Raw genomic sequence first — 14,658 nt, 5'->3', positions numbered from 1 at the left:
CACCTACCCAGTCACAACATCCACTACCACTCACACCCTGTCACCTACCCAGTCACAACATCCACTACCACACACACCATGTCACCTACCTAGTCAGGACATCTAGTACCACACACACCATGTCACCTACCTAGTCAGGACATCTAGTACCACACACACCATGTCACCTACCTAGTCAGGACATCCACTACCACTCACACCCTGTCACCTACCTAGTCAGGACATCTAGTACCACACACACCCTGTCACCTACCCAGTCACAACATCCACTACCACTCACACCATGTCACCTACCTAGTCAGGACATCTAGTACCACACACACCCTGTCACCTACCCAGTCACAACATCCACTACCACTCACACCATGTCACCTACCTAGTCAGGACATCTAGTACCACACACACCATGTCACCTACCTAGACAGGACATCTAGTACCACACACACCCTGTCACCTACCTAGTCAGGACATCCACTACCACTCACACCCTGTCACCTACCTAGTCAGGACATCTAGTACCACACACACCATGTCACCTACCTAGTCAGGACATCTAGTACCACACACACCATGTCACCTACTTAGTCAGGACATCCACTACCACTCACACCCTGTCACCTACCTAGTCAGGACATCTAGTACCACACACACCATGTCACCTACCTAGTCAGGACATCCACTACCACTCACACCCTGTCACCTACCTAGTCAGGACATCTAGTACCACACACACCATGTCACCTACCTAGTCAGGACATCTAGTACCACACACACCATGTCACCTACTTAGTCAGGACATCCACTACCACTCACACCCTGTCACCTACCTAGTCAGGACATCTAGTACCACACACACCATGTCACCTACCTAGTCAGGACATCCACTACCACTCACACCCTGTCACCTACCTAGTCAGGACATCTAGTACCACACACACCATGTCACCTACCTAGTCAGGACATCTAGTACCACACACACCATGTCACCTACCTAGTCAGGACATCTAGTACCACACACACCATGTCACCTACCTAGTCAGGACATCTAGTACCACACACACCATGTTACCTACCTAGTCAGGACATCTAGTACCACTCACACCATGTCACCTACCTAGTCAGGACATCTAGTACCACACACACCATGTCACCTACCTAGTCAGGACATCTAGTACCACACACACCATGTTACCTACCTAGTCAGGACATCTAGTACCACACACACCATGTTACCTACCTAGTCAGGACATCTAGTACCACACACACCATGTCACCTACCTAGTCAGGACATCTAGTACCACACACACCATGTCACCTACCCAGTCACAACATCCACTACCACTCACACCCTGTCACCTACCTAGTCAGGACATCTAGTACCACACACACCATGTTACCTACCTAGTCAGGACATCTAGTACCACACACACCATGTTACCTACCTAGTCAGGACATCTAGTACCACACACACCATGTCACCTACCTAGTCAGGACATCCACTACCACTCACACCCTGTCACCTACCTAGTCACAACATCCACTACCACACACACCATGTCACCTACCTAGTCAGGACATCTAGTACCACACACACCATGTTACCTACCTAGTCAGGACATCTAGCACCACACACACCATGTCACCTACCCAGTCACAACATCCACTACCACTCACACCATGTCACCTACCTAGTCAGGACATCTAGTACCACACACACCATGTCACCTACCTAGTCAGGACATCTAGTACCACACACACCATGTTACCTACCTAGTCAGGACATCTAGTACCACACACACCATGTCACCTACCCAGTCACAACATCCACTACCACACACACCATGTCACCTACCTAGTCAGGACATCTAGTACCACTCACACCATGTCACCTACCTAGTCAGGACATCTAGTACCACACACACCATGTTACCTACCTAGTCAGGACATCTAGTACCACACACACCATGTCACCTACCTAGTCAGGACATCTAGTACCACACACACCATGTCACCTACCCAGTCACAACATCCACTACCACACACACCATGTCAACTACCTAGTCAGGACATCCACTACCACACACACCATGTCACCTACCTAGTCAGGACATCTAGTACCACACACACCATGTCACCTACCTAGTCAGGACATCTAGTACCACACACACCATGTCACCTACCTAGTCAGGACATCCACTACCACTCACACCCTGTCACCTACCCAGTCACAACCTCCACTACCACTCACACCCTGTCACCTACCCAGTCACAACATCCACTACCACACACACCATGTCACCTACCTAGTCAGGACATCTAGTACCACACACACCATGTCACCTACCTAGTCAGGACATCTAGTACCACACACACCATGTCACCTACCCAGTCACAACATCTAGTACCACACACACCATGTCACCTACCTAGTCAGGACATCTAGTACCACACACACCATGTCACCTACCCAGTCACAACATCCACTACCACTCACACCCTGTCACCTACCTAGTCAGGACATCTAGTACCACACACACCATGTTACCTACCTAGTCAGGACATCTAGTACCACACACACCATGTTACCTACCTAGTCAGGACATCTAGTACCACACACACCATGTCACCTACCTAGTCAGGACATCCACTACCACTCACACCCTGTCACCTACCTAGTCACAACATCCACTACCACACACACCATGTCACCTACCTAGTCAGGACATCTAGTACCACTCACACCATGTCACCTACCTAGTCAGGACATCTAGTACCACACACACCATGTTACCTACCTAGTCAGGACATTTAGTACCACACACACCATGTCACCTACCTAGTCAGGACATCTAGTACCACACACACCATGTCACCTACCTAGTCAGGACATCTAGCACCACACACACCATGTCACCTACCTAGTCAGGACATCCACTACCACACACACCATGTCACCTACCTAGTCAGGACATCTAGTACCACACACACCATGTCACCTACCCAGTCACAACATCCACTACCACACACACCATGTCACCTACCTAGTCAGGACATCTAGTACCACTCACACCATGTCACCTACCTAGTCAGGACATCTAGTACCACACACACCATGTTACCTACCTAGTCAGGACATCTAGTACCACACACACCATGTCACCTACCTAGTCAGGACATCTAGTACCACACACACCATGTCACCTACCTAGTCAGGACATCTAGTACCACACACACCATGTCACCTACCCAGTCACAACATCCACTACCACACACACCATGTCACCTACCTAGTCAGGACATCCACTACCACACACACCATGTCACCTACCTAGTCAGGACATCTAGTACCACACACACCATGTCACCTACCTAGTCAGGACATCTAGTACCACACACACCATGTCACCTACCTAGTCAGGACATCCACTACCACTCACACCCTGTCACCTACCCAGTCACAACATCCACTACCACTCACACCCTGTCACCTACCCAGTCACAACATCCACTACCACACACACCATGTCACCTACCTAGTCAGGACATCTAGTACCACACACACCATGTCACCTACCTAGTCAGGACATCTAGTACCACACACACCATGTCACCTACCCAGTCACAACATCCACTACCACACACACCATGTCACCTACCTAGTCAGGACATCCACTACCACACACACCATGTCACCTGCCTAGTCAGGACATCTAGTACCACACACACCATGTTACCTACCTAGTCAGGACAACTAGTACCACACACACCATGTCACCTACCTAGTCAGGACATCCACTACCACACACACCATGTCACCTACCTAGTCAGGACATCTAGTACCACACACACCATGTCACCTACCTAGTCAGGACATCTAGTACCACACACACCATGTCACCTACCTAGTCAGGACATCTAGTACCACACACACCATGTTACCGACCCAGTCACAACATCCACTACCACACACACCATGTTACCTACCTAGTCAGGACATCTAGTACCACACACACCATGTCACCTACCTAGTCAGGACATCTAGTACCACACACACCATGTTACCTACCCAGTCACAACATCCACTACCACTCACACCCTGTCACCTACCCAGTCACAACATCCACTACCACACACACCATGTCACCTACCTAGTCAGGACATCTAGTACCACACACACCATGTTACCTACCTAGTCAGGACATCTAGTACCAGTCACACCATGTCACCTACCTAGTCAGGACATCTAGTACCACACACACCATGTCACCTACCTAGTCAGGACATCTAGTACCACACACACCATGTTACCTACCTAGTCAGGACATTTAGTACCACACACACCATGTCACCTACCTAGTCAGGACATCTAGTACCACACACACCATGTCACCTACCTAGTCAGGACATCTAGTACCACACACACCATGTCACCTACCCAGTCACAACATCCACTACCACTCACACCCTGTCACCTACCTAGTCAGGACATCTAGTACCACTCACACCATGTTACCTACCTAGTCAGGACATCTAGTACCACACACACCATGTCACCTACCTAGTCAGGACATCTAGTACCACACACACCATGTCACCTACCTAGTCAGGACATCTAGTACCACACACACCATGTCACCTACCTAGTCAGGACATCTAGTACCACACACACCATGTCACCTACCTAGTCAGGACATCTAGTACCACACACACCATGTTACCTACCTAGTCAGGACATCTAGTACCACACACACCATGTTACCTACCTAGTCAGGACATCTAGTACCACACACACCATGTCACCTACCTAGTCAGGACATCTAGTACCAAACACACCATGTCACCTACCTAGTCAGGACATCTAGTACCAGACACACCATGTTACCTACCTAGTCAGGACATCTAGTACCACACACACCATGTTACCTACCTAGTCAGGACATCTAGTACCACACACACCATGTCACCTACCAAGTCAGGACATCTAGTACCACATACACCATGTTACCTACCTAGTCAGGACATCTAGTACCACACACACCATGTCACCTACCTAGTCAGGACATCTAGTACCACACACACCATGTCACCTACCTAGTCAGGACATCTAGTACCACACACACCATGTTACCTACCTAGTCACAACATCCACTACCACACACACCATGTCACCTACCTAGTCAGGACATCTAGTACCACACACACCATGTTACCTACCTAGTCAGGACATCTAGTACCACACACACCATGTCACCTACCTAGTCAGGACATCTAGTACCACACACACCATGTCACCTACCTAGTCAGGACATCCACTACCACTCACACCCTGTCACCTACCTAGTCAGGACATCTAGTACCACACACACCATGTCACCTACCTAGTCAGGACATCTAGTACCACACACACCATGTCACCTACCTAGTCAGGACATCTAGTACCACACACACCATGTCACCTACCCAGTCACAACATCCACTACCACACACACCATGTTGCCTACCTAGTCAGGACATCTAGTACCACACACACCATGTCACCTACCTAGTCAGGACATCTAGTACCACACACACCATGTCACCTACCTAGTCAGGACATCTAGTACCACACACACCATGTTACCTACCTAGTCAGGACATCTAGTACCACACACACCATGTCACCTACCCAGTCACAACATCCACTACCACACACACCATGTCACCTACCTAGTCAGGACATCTAGTACCACACACACCATGTCACCTACCTAGTCAGGACATCTAGTACCACACACACCATGTCACCTACCTAGTCACAACATCCACTACCACACACACCATGTCACCTACCTAGTCAGGACATCTAGTACCACACACACCATGTCACCTACCTAGTCAGGACATCTAGTACCACACACACCATGTTACCTACCTAGTCAGGACATCTAGTACCACACACACCATGTCACCTACCTAGTCAGGACATCTAGTACCACACACACCATGTCACCTACCTAGTCAGGACATCTAGTACCACACACACCATGTCACCTACCCAGTCACAACATCCACTACCACTCACACCCTGTCACCTACCTAGTCAGGACATCTAGTACCACACACACCATGTTACCTACCTAGTCAGGACATCTAGTACCACACACACCATGTTACCTACCTAGTCAGGACATCTAGTACCACACACACCATGTCACCTACCTAGTCAGGACATCCACTACCACTCACACCCTGTCACCTACCTAGTCACAACATCCACTACCACACACACCATGTCACCTACCTAGTCAGGACATCTAGTACCACACACACCATGTTACCTACCTAGTCAGGACATCTAGTACCACACACACCATGTTACCTACCTAGTCAGGACATCTAGTACCACACACACCATGTTACCTACCTAGTCAGGACATCTAGTACCACACACACCATGTCACCTACCCAGTCACAACATCCACTACCACACACACCATGTCACCTACCTAGTCAGGACATCTAGTACCACTCACACCATGTCACCTACCTAGTCAGGACATCTAGTACCACACACACCATGTTACCTACCTAGTCAGGACATCTAGTACCACACACACCATGTCACCTACCTAGTCAGGACATCTAGTACCACACACACCATGTCACCTACCCAGTCACAACATCCACTACCACACACACCATGTCACCTACCTAGTCAGGACATCCACTACCACACACACCATGTCACCTACCTAGTCAGGACATCTAGTACCACACACACCATGTCACCTACCTAGTCAGGACATCTAGTACCACACACACCATGTCACCTACCTAGTCAGGACATCCACTACCACTCACACCCTGTCACCTACCCAGTCACAACATCCACTACCACTCACACCCTGTCACCTACCCAGTCACAACATCCACTACCACTCACACCCTGTCACCTACCCAGTCACAACATCCACTACCACACACACCATGTCACCTACCTAGTCAGGACATCTAGTACCACACACACCATGTCACCTACCCAGTCAGGACATCTAGTACCACACACACCATGTCACCTACCTAGTCAGGACATCTAGTACCACTCACACCCTGTCACCTACCCAGTCAGGACATCTAGTACCACACACACCATGTCACCTACCTAGTCAGGACATCTAGTACCACACACACCATGTCACCTACCTAGTCAGGACATCTAGTACCACACACACCATGTCACCTACCTAGTCAGGACATCTAGTACCACACACACCATGTCACCTACCTAGTCAGGACATCCACTACCACACACACCATGTCACCTACCTAGTCAGGACATCTAGTACCACACACACCATGTCACCTACCTAGTCAGGACATCCACTACCACACACACCATGTTACCTACCTAGTCAGGACATCTAGTACCACACACACCATGTCACCTACCTAGTCAGGACATCTAGTACCACACACACCATGTCACCTACCTAGTCAGGACATCTAGTACCACACACACCATGTCACCTACCTAGTCAGGACATCTAGTACCACACACACCATGTCACCTACCTAGTCAGGACATCTAGTACCACACACACCATGTCACCTACCTAGTCAGGACATCTAGTACCACACACACCCTGTCACCTACCTAGTCAGGACATCCACTACCACACACACCATGTTACCTACCTATTCAGGACATCTAGTACCACACACACCATGTCACCTACCTAGTCAGGACATCTAGTACCACACACACCATGTCACCTACCCAGTCACAACATCCACTACCACACACACCCTGTCACCTACCTAGTCAGGACATCTAGTACCACACACACCATGTTACCTACCTAGTCAGGACATCCACTACCACTCACACCCTGTCACCTACCTAGTCAGGACATCTAGTACCACACACACCATGTCACCTACCTAGTCAGGACATCTAGTACCACACACACCATGTCACCTACCTAGTCAGGACATCTAGTACCACACACACCATGTTACCTACCTAGTCAGGACATCTAGTACCACACACACCATGTCACCTACCTAGTCAGGACATCTAGTACCACACACACCATGTTACCTACCTAGTCAGGACATCTAGTACCACACACACCATGTTACCTACCTAGTCAGGACATCTAGTACCACACACACCATGTTACCTACCTAGTCAGGACATCTAGTACCACACACACCATGTCACCTACCTAGTCAGGACATCCACTACCACTCACACCCTGTCACCTACCCAGTCACAACATCCACTACCACTCACACCCTGTCACCTACCCAGTCACAACATCCACTACCACACACACCATGTCACCTACCTAGTCAGGACATCTAGTACCACACACACCATGTCACCTACCTAGTCAGGACATCTAGTACCACACACACCATGTCACCTACCTAGTCAGGACATCCACTACCACACACACCCTGTCACCTACCCAGTCAGGACATCTAGTACCACACACACCATGTCACCTACCTAGTCAGGACAGCTAGTACCACACACACCATGTTACCTACCTAGTCAGGACATCTAGTACCACACACACCATGTCACCTACCTAGTCAGGACATCCACTACCACTCACACCCTGTCACCTACCCAGTCACAACATCCACTACCACTCACACCATGTCACCTACCTAGTCAGGACATCTAGTACCACACACACCATGTCACCTACCTAGTCAGGACATCTAGTACCACACACACCATGCCACCTACCTAGTCAGGACATCCACTACCACTCACACCCTGTCACCTACCTAGTCAGGACATCTAGTACCACACACACCCTGTCACCTACCTAGTCAGGACATCTAGTACCACACACACCATGTTACCTACCTAGTCAGGACATCTAGTACCACACACACCATGTCACCTACCTAGTCAGGACATCTAGTACCACACACACCATGTTACCTACCTAGTCAGGACATCTAGTACCACACACACCATGTTACCTACCTAGTCAGGACATCTAGTACCACACACACCATGTCACCTACCTAGTCAGGACATCCACTACCACTCACACCCTGTCACCTACCCAGTCACAACATCCACTACCACACACACCATGTCACCTACCTAGTCAGGACATCCACTACCACTCACACCCTGTCACCTACCTAGTCAGGACATCTAGTACCACACACACCATGTCACCTACCTAGTCAGGACATCTAGTACCACACACACCATGTCACCTACCTAGTCAGGACATCTAGTACCACACACACCATGTCACCTACCTAGTCAGGACATCCACTACCACACACACCCTGTCACCTACCTAGTCAGGACATCTAGTACCACACACACCATGTCACCTACCTAGTCAGGACATCCACTACCACTCACACCCTGTCACCTACCTAGTCAGGACATCTAGTACCACACACACCCTGTCACCTACCTAGTCAGGACATCTAGTACCACACACACCATGTTACCTACCTAGTCAGGACATCTAGTACCACACACACCATGTCACCTACCTAGTCAGGACATCTAGTACCACACACACCATGTCACCTACCTAGTCAGGACATCTAGTACCACACACACCATGTCACCTACCTAGTCAGGACATCCACTACCACTCACACCCTGTCACCTACCTAGTCAGGACATCTAGTACCACACACACCATGTCACCTACCTAGTCAGGACATCTAGTACCACACACACCATGTCACCTACCTAGTCAGGACATCTAGTACCACACACACCATGCCACCTACCTAGTCAGGACATCCACTACCACTCACACCCTGTCACCTACCTAGTCAGGACATCTAGTACCACACACACCCTGTCACCTACCTAGTCAGGACATCTAGTACCACACACACCATGTTACCTACCTAGTCAGGACATCTAGTACCACACACACCATGTCACCTACCTAGTCAGGACATCTAGTACCACACACACCATGTCACCTACCCAGTCACAACATCCACTACCACACACACCATGTCACCTACCTAGTCAGGACATCCACTACCACACACACCATGTCACCTACCTAGTCAGGACATCTAGTACCACACACACCATGTCACCTACCTAGTCAGGACATCTAGTACCACACACACCATGTTACCTACCTAGTCAGGACATCTAGTACCACACACACCATGTCACCTACCTAGTCAGGACATCTAGTACCACACACACCATGTCACCTACCTAGTCAGGACATCTAGTACCACACACACCATGTCACCTACCTAGTCAGGACATCTAGTACCACACACACCATGTCACCTACCTAGTCAGGACATCTAGTACCACACACACCATGTCACCTACCCAGTCACAACATCCACTACCACACACACCATGTCACCTACCTAGTCAGGACATCCACTACCACACACACCATGTCACCTACCTAGTCAGGACATCTAGTACCACACACACCATGTCACCTACCTAGTCAGGACATCTAGTACCACACACACCATGTTACCTACCTAGTCAGGACATCTAGTACCACACACACCATGTCACCTACCTAGTCAGGACATCTAGTACCACACACACCATGTTACCTACCTAGTCAGGACATCTAGTACCACACACACCATGTCACCTACCTAGTCAGGACATCTAGTACCACACACACCATGTCACCTACCTAGTCAGGACATCCACTACCACACACACCATGTTACCTACCTAGTCAGGACATCCACTACCACACACACCATGTCACCTACCTAGTCAGGACATCTAGTACCACACACACCATGTCACCTACCTAGTCAGGACATCTAGTACCACACACACCATGTCACCTACCTAGTCAGGACATCTAGTACCACACACACCATGTCACCTACCTAGTCAGGACATCCACTACCACTCACACCCTGTCACCTACCTAGTCAGGACATCTAGTACCACACACACCATGTCACCTACCTAGTCAGGACATCTAGTACCACACACACCATGTTACCTACCTAGTCAGGACATCCACTACCACACACACCATGTCACCTACCTAGTCAGGACATCTAGTACCACACACACCATGTCACCTACCTAGTCAGGACATCTAGTACCACACACACCATGTCACCTACCTAGTCAGGACATCTAGTACCACACACACCATGTTACCTACCCAGTCACAACATCCACTACCACTCACACCCTGTCACCTACCTAGTCAGGACATCTAGTACCACACACACCATGTCACCTACCTAGTCAGGACATCCACTACCACTCACACCCTGTCACCTACCTAGTCAGGACATCCACTACCACACACACCATGTCACCTACCTAGTCAGGACATATAGTACCACACACACCATGTCACCTACCTAGTCAGGACATCTAGTACCACACACACCATGTCACCTACCTAGTCAGGACATCTAGTACCACACACACCATGTTACCTACCCAGTCACAACATCCACTACCACACACACCATGTTACCTACCTAGTCAGGACATCTAGTACCACACACACCATGTCACCTACCTAGTCAGGACATCTAGTACCACACACACCATGTCACCTACCCAGTCACAACATCCACTACCACTCACACCCTGTCACCTACCTAGTCAGGACATCTAGTACCACACACACCATGTCACCTACCTAGTCAGGACATCCACTACCACACACACCATGTCACCTACCTAGTCAGGACATCTAGTACCACACACACCATGTCACCTACCTAGTCAGGACATCTAGTACCACACACACCATGTCACCTACCTAGTCAGGACATCTAGTACCACACACACCATGTCACCTACCTAGTCAGGACATCTAGTACCACACACACCATGTTACCTACCCAGTCACAACATCCACTACCACTCACACCCTGTCACCTACCTAGTCAGGACATCTAGTACCACACACACCATGTCACCTACCTAGTCAGGACATCCACTACCACTCACACCCTGTCACCTACCTAGTCAGGACATCCACTACCACACACACCATGTCACCTACCTAGTCAGGACATCTAGTACCACACACACCATGTCACCTACCTAGTCAGGACATCTAGTACCACACACACCATGTTACCTACCCAGTCACAACATCCACTACCACACACACCATGTTACCTACCTAGTCAGGACATCTAGTACCACACACACCATGTCACCTACCTAGTCAGGACATCTAGTACCACACACACCATGTTACCTACCTAGTCAGGACATCTAGTACCAGTCACACCATGTCACCTACCTAGTCAGGACATCTAGTACCACACACACCATGTCACCTACCTAGTCAGGACATCTAGTACCACACACACCATGTTACCTACCTAGTCAGGACATTTAGTACCACACACACCATGTCACCTACCTAGTCAGGACATCTAGTACCACACACACCATGTCACCTACCTAGTCAGGACATCTAGTACCACACACACCATGTCACCTACCCAGTCACAACATCCACTACCACTCACACCCTGTCACCTACCTAGTCAGGACATCTAGTACCACACACACCATGTTACCTACCTAGTCAGGACATCTAGTACCACACACACCATGTTACCTACCTAGTCAGGACATCTAGTACCACACACACCATGTCACCTACCTAGTCAGGACATCTAGTACCACACACACCATGTCACCTACCTAGTCAGGACATCTAGTACCACACACACCATGTCACCTACCTAGTCAGGACATCTAGTACCACACACACCATGTTACCTACCTAGTCAGGACATCTAGTACCACACACACCATGTTACCTACCTAGTCAGGACATCTAGTACCACACACACCATGTCACCTACCTAGTCAGGACATCTAGTACCACACACACCATGTCACCTACCTAGTCAGGACATCTAGTACCACACACACCATGTTACCTACCTAGTCAGGACATCTAGTACCACACACACCATGTTACCTACCTAGTCAGGACATCTAGTACCACACACACCATGTCACCTACCTAGTCAGGACATCTAGTACCACACACACCATGTTACCTACCTAGTCAGGACATCTAGTACCACACACACCATGTTACCTACCTAGTCAGGACATCTAGTACCACACACACCATGTCACCTACCTAGTCAGGACATCTAGTACCACACACACCATGTTACCTACCTAGTCACAACATCCACTACCATACACACCATGTCACCTACCTAGTCAGGACATCTAGTACCACACACACCATGTTACCTACCTAGTCAGGACATCTAGTACCACACACACCATGTCACCTACCTAGTCAGGACATCTAGTACCACACACACCATGTCACCTACCTAGTCAGGACATCCACTACCACTCACGCCCTGTCACCTACCTAGTCAGGACATCTAGTACCACACACACCATGTCACCTACCTAGTCAGGACATCTAGTACCACACACACCATGTCACCTACCTAGTCAGGACATCTAGTACCACACACACCATGTCACCTACCCAGTCACAACATCCACTACCACACACACCATGTTGCCTACCTAGTCAGTACATCTAGTACCACACACACCATGTCACCTACCTAGTCAGGACATCTAGTACCACACACACCATGTCACCTACCTAGTCAGGACATCTAGTACCACACACACCATGTTACCTACCTAGTCAGGACATCTAGTACCACACACACCATGTCACCTACCCAGTCACAACATCCACTACCACACACACCATGTCACCTACCTAGTCAGGACATCTAGTACCACACACACCATGTCACCTACCTAGTCAGGACATCTAGTACCACACACACCATGTCACCTACCTAGTCACAACATCCACTACCACACACACCATGTCACCTACCTAGTCAGGACATCTAGTACCACACACACCATGTCACCTACCTAGTCAGGACATCTAGTACCACACACACCATGTTACCTACCTAGTCAGGACATCTAGTACCACACACACCATGTCACCTACCTAGTCAGGACATCTAGTACCACACACACCATGTTACCTACCTAGTCAGGACATCTAGTACCACACACACCATGTCACCTACCTAGTCAGGACATCTAGTACCACACACACCATGTTACCTACCTAGTCAGGACATCTAGTACCACACACACCATGTTACCTACCTAGTCAGGACATCTAGTACCACACACACCATGTCACCTACCTAGTCAGGACATCTAGTACCACACACACCATGTCACCTACCTAGTCAGGACATCTAGTACCACACACACCATGTTACCTACCTAGTCAGGACATCTAGTACCACACACACCATGTCACCTACCTAGTCAGGACATCCACTACCACTCACACCCTGTCACCTACCCAGTCACAACATCCACTACCACACACACCATGTCACCTACCTAGTCAGGACATCTAGTACCACACACACCATGTTACCTACCTAGTCAGGACATCTAGTACCACACACACCATGTTACCTACCTAGTCAGGACATCTAGTACCACACACACCATGTTACCTACCTAGTCAGGACATCCACTACCACTCACACCCTGTCACCTACCCAGTCACAACATCCACTACCACTCACACCATGTCACCTACCTAGTCAGGACATCTAGTACCACACACACCATGTCACCTACCCAGTCACAACATC

General features: G+C 49.2%; 1 protein-coding gene across 1 annotated transcript in view; it reads right to left on the bottom strand.

Moving 5' to 3' along the window:
• The window catches only part of LOC137260132 (techylectin-5A-like), a 58,465-nt gene that overhangs the window by 34,761 nt on the left and 9,046 nt on the right, over nucleotides 1-14,658 (bottom strand). The window lies entirely within an intron of this gene.

This window comes from Haliotis asinina, chromosome 13 (assembly GCF_037392515.1).
Source record: "Haliotis asinina isolate JCU_RB_2024 chromosome 13, JCU_Hal_asi_v2, whole genome shotgun sequence".
Lineage (NCBI taxonomy): Eukaryota > Metazoa > Mollusca > Gastropoda > Lepetellida > Haliotidae > Haliotis > Haliotis asinina.
The sequence above is the reverse complement of the archived record's forward strand: the minus strand, read 5'-3'. Positions and strand labels throughout refer to the sequence as shown.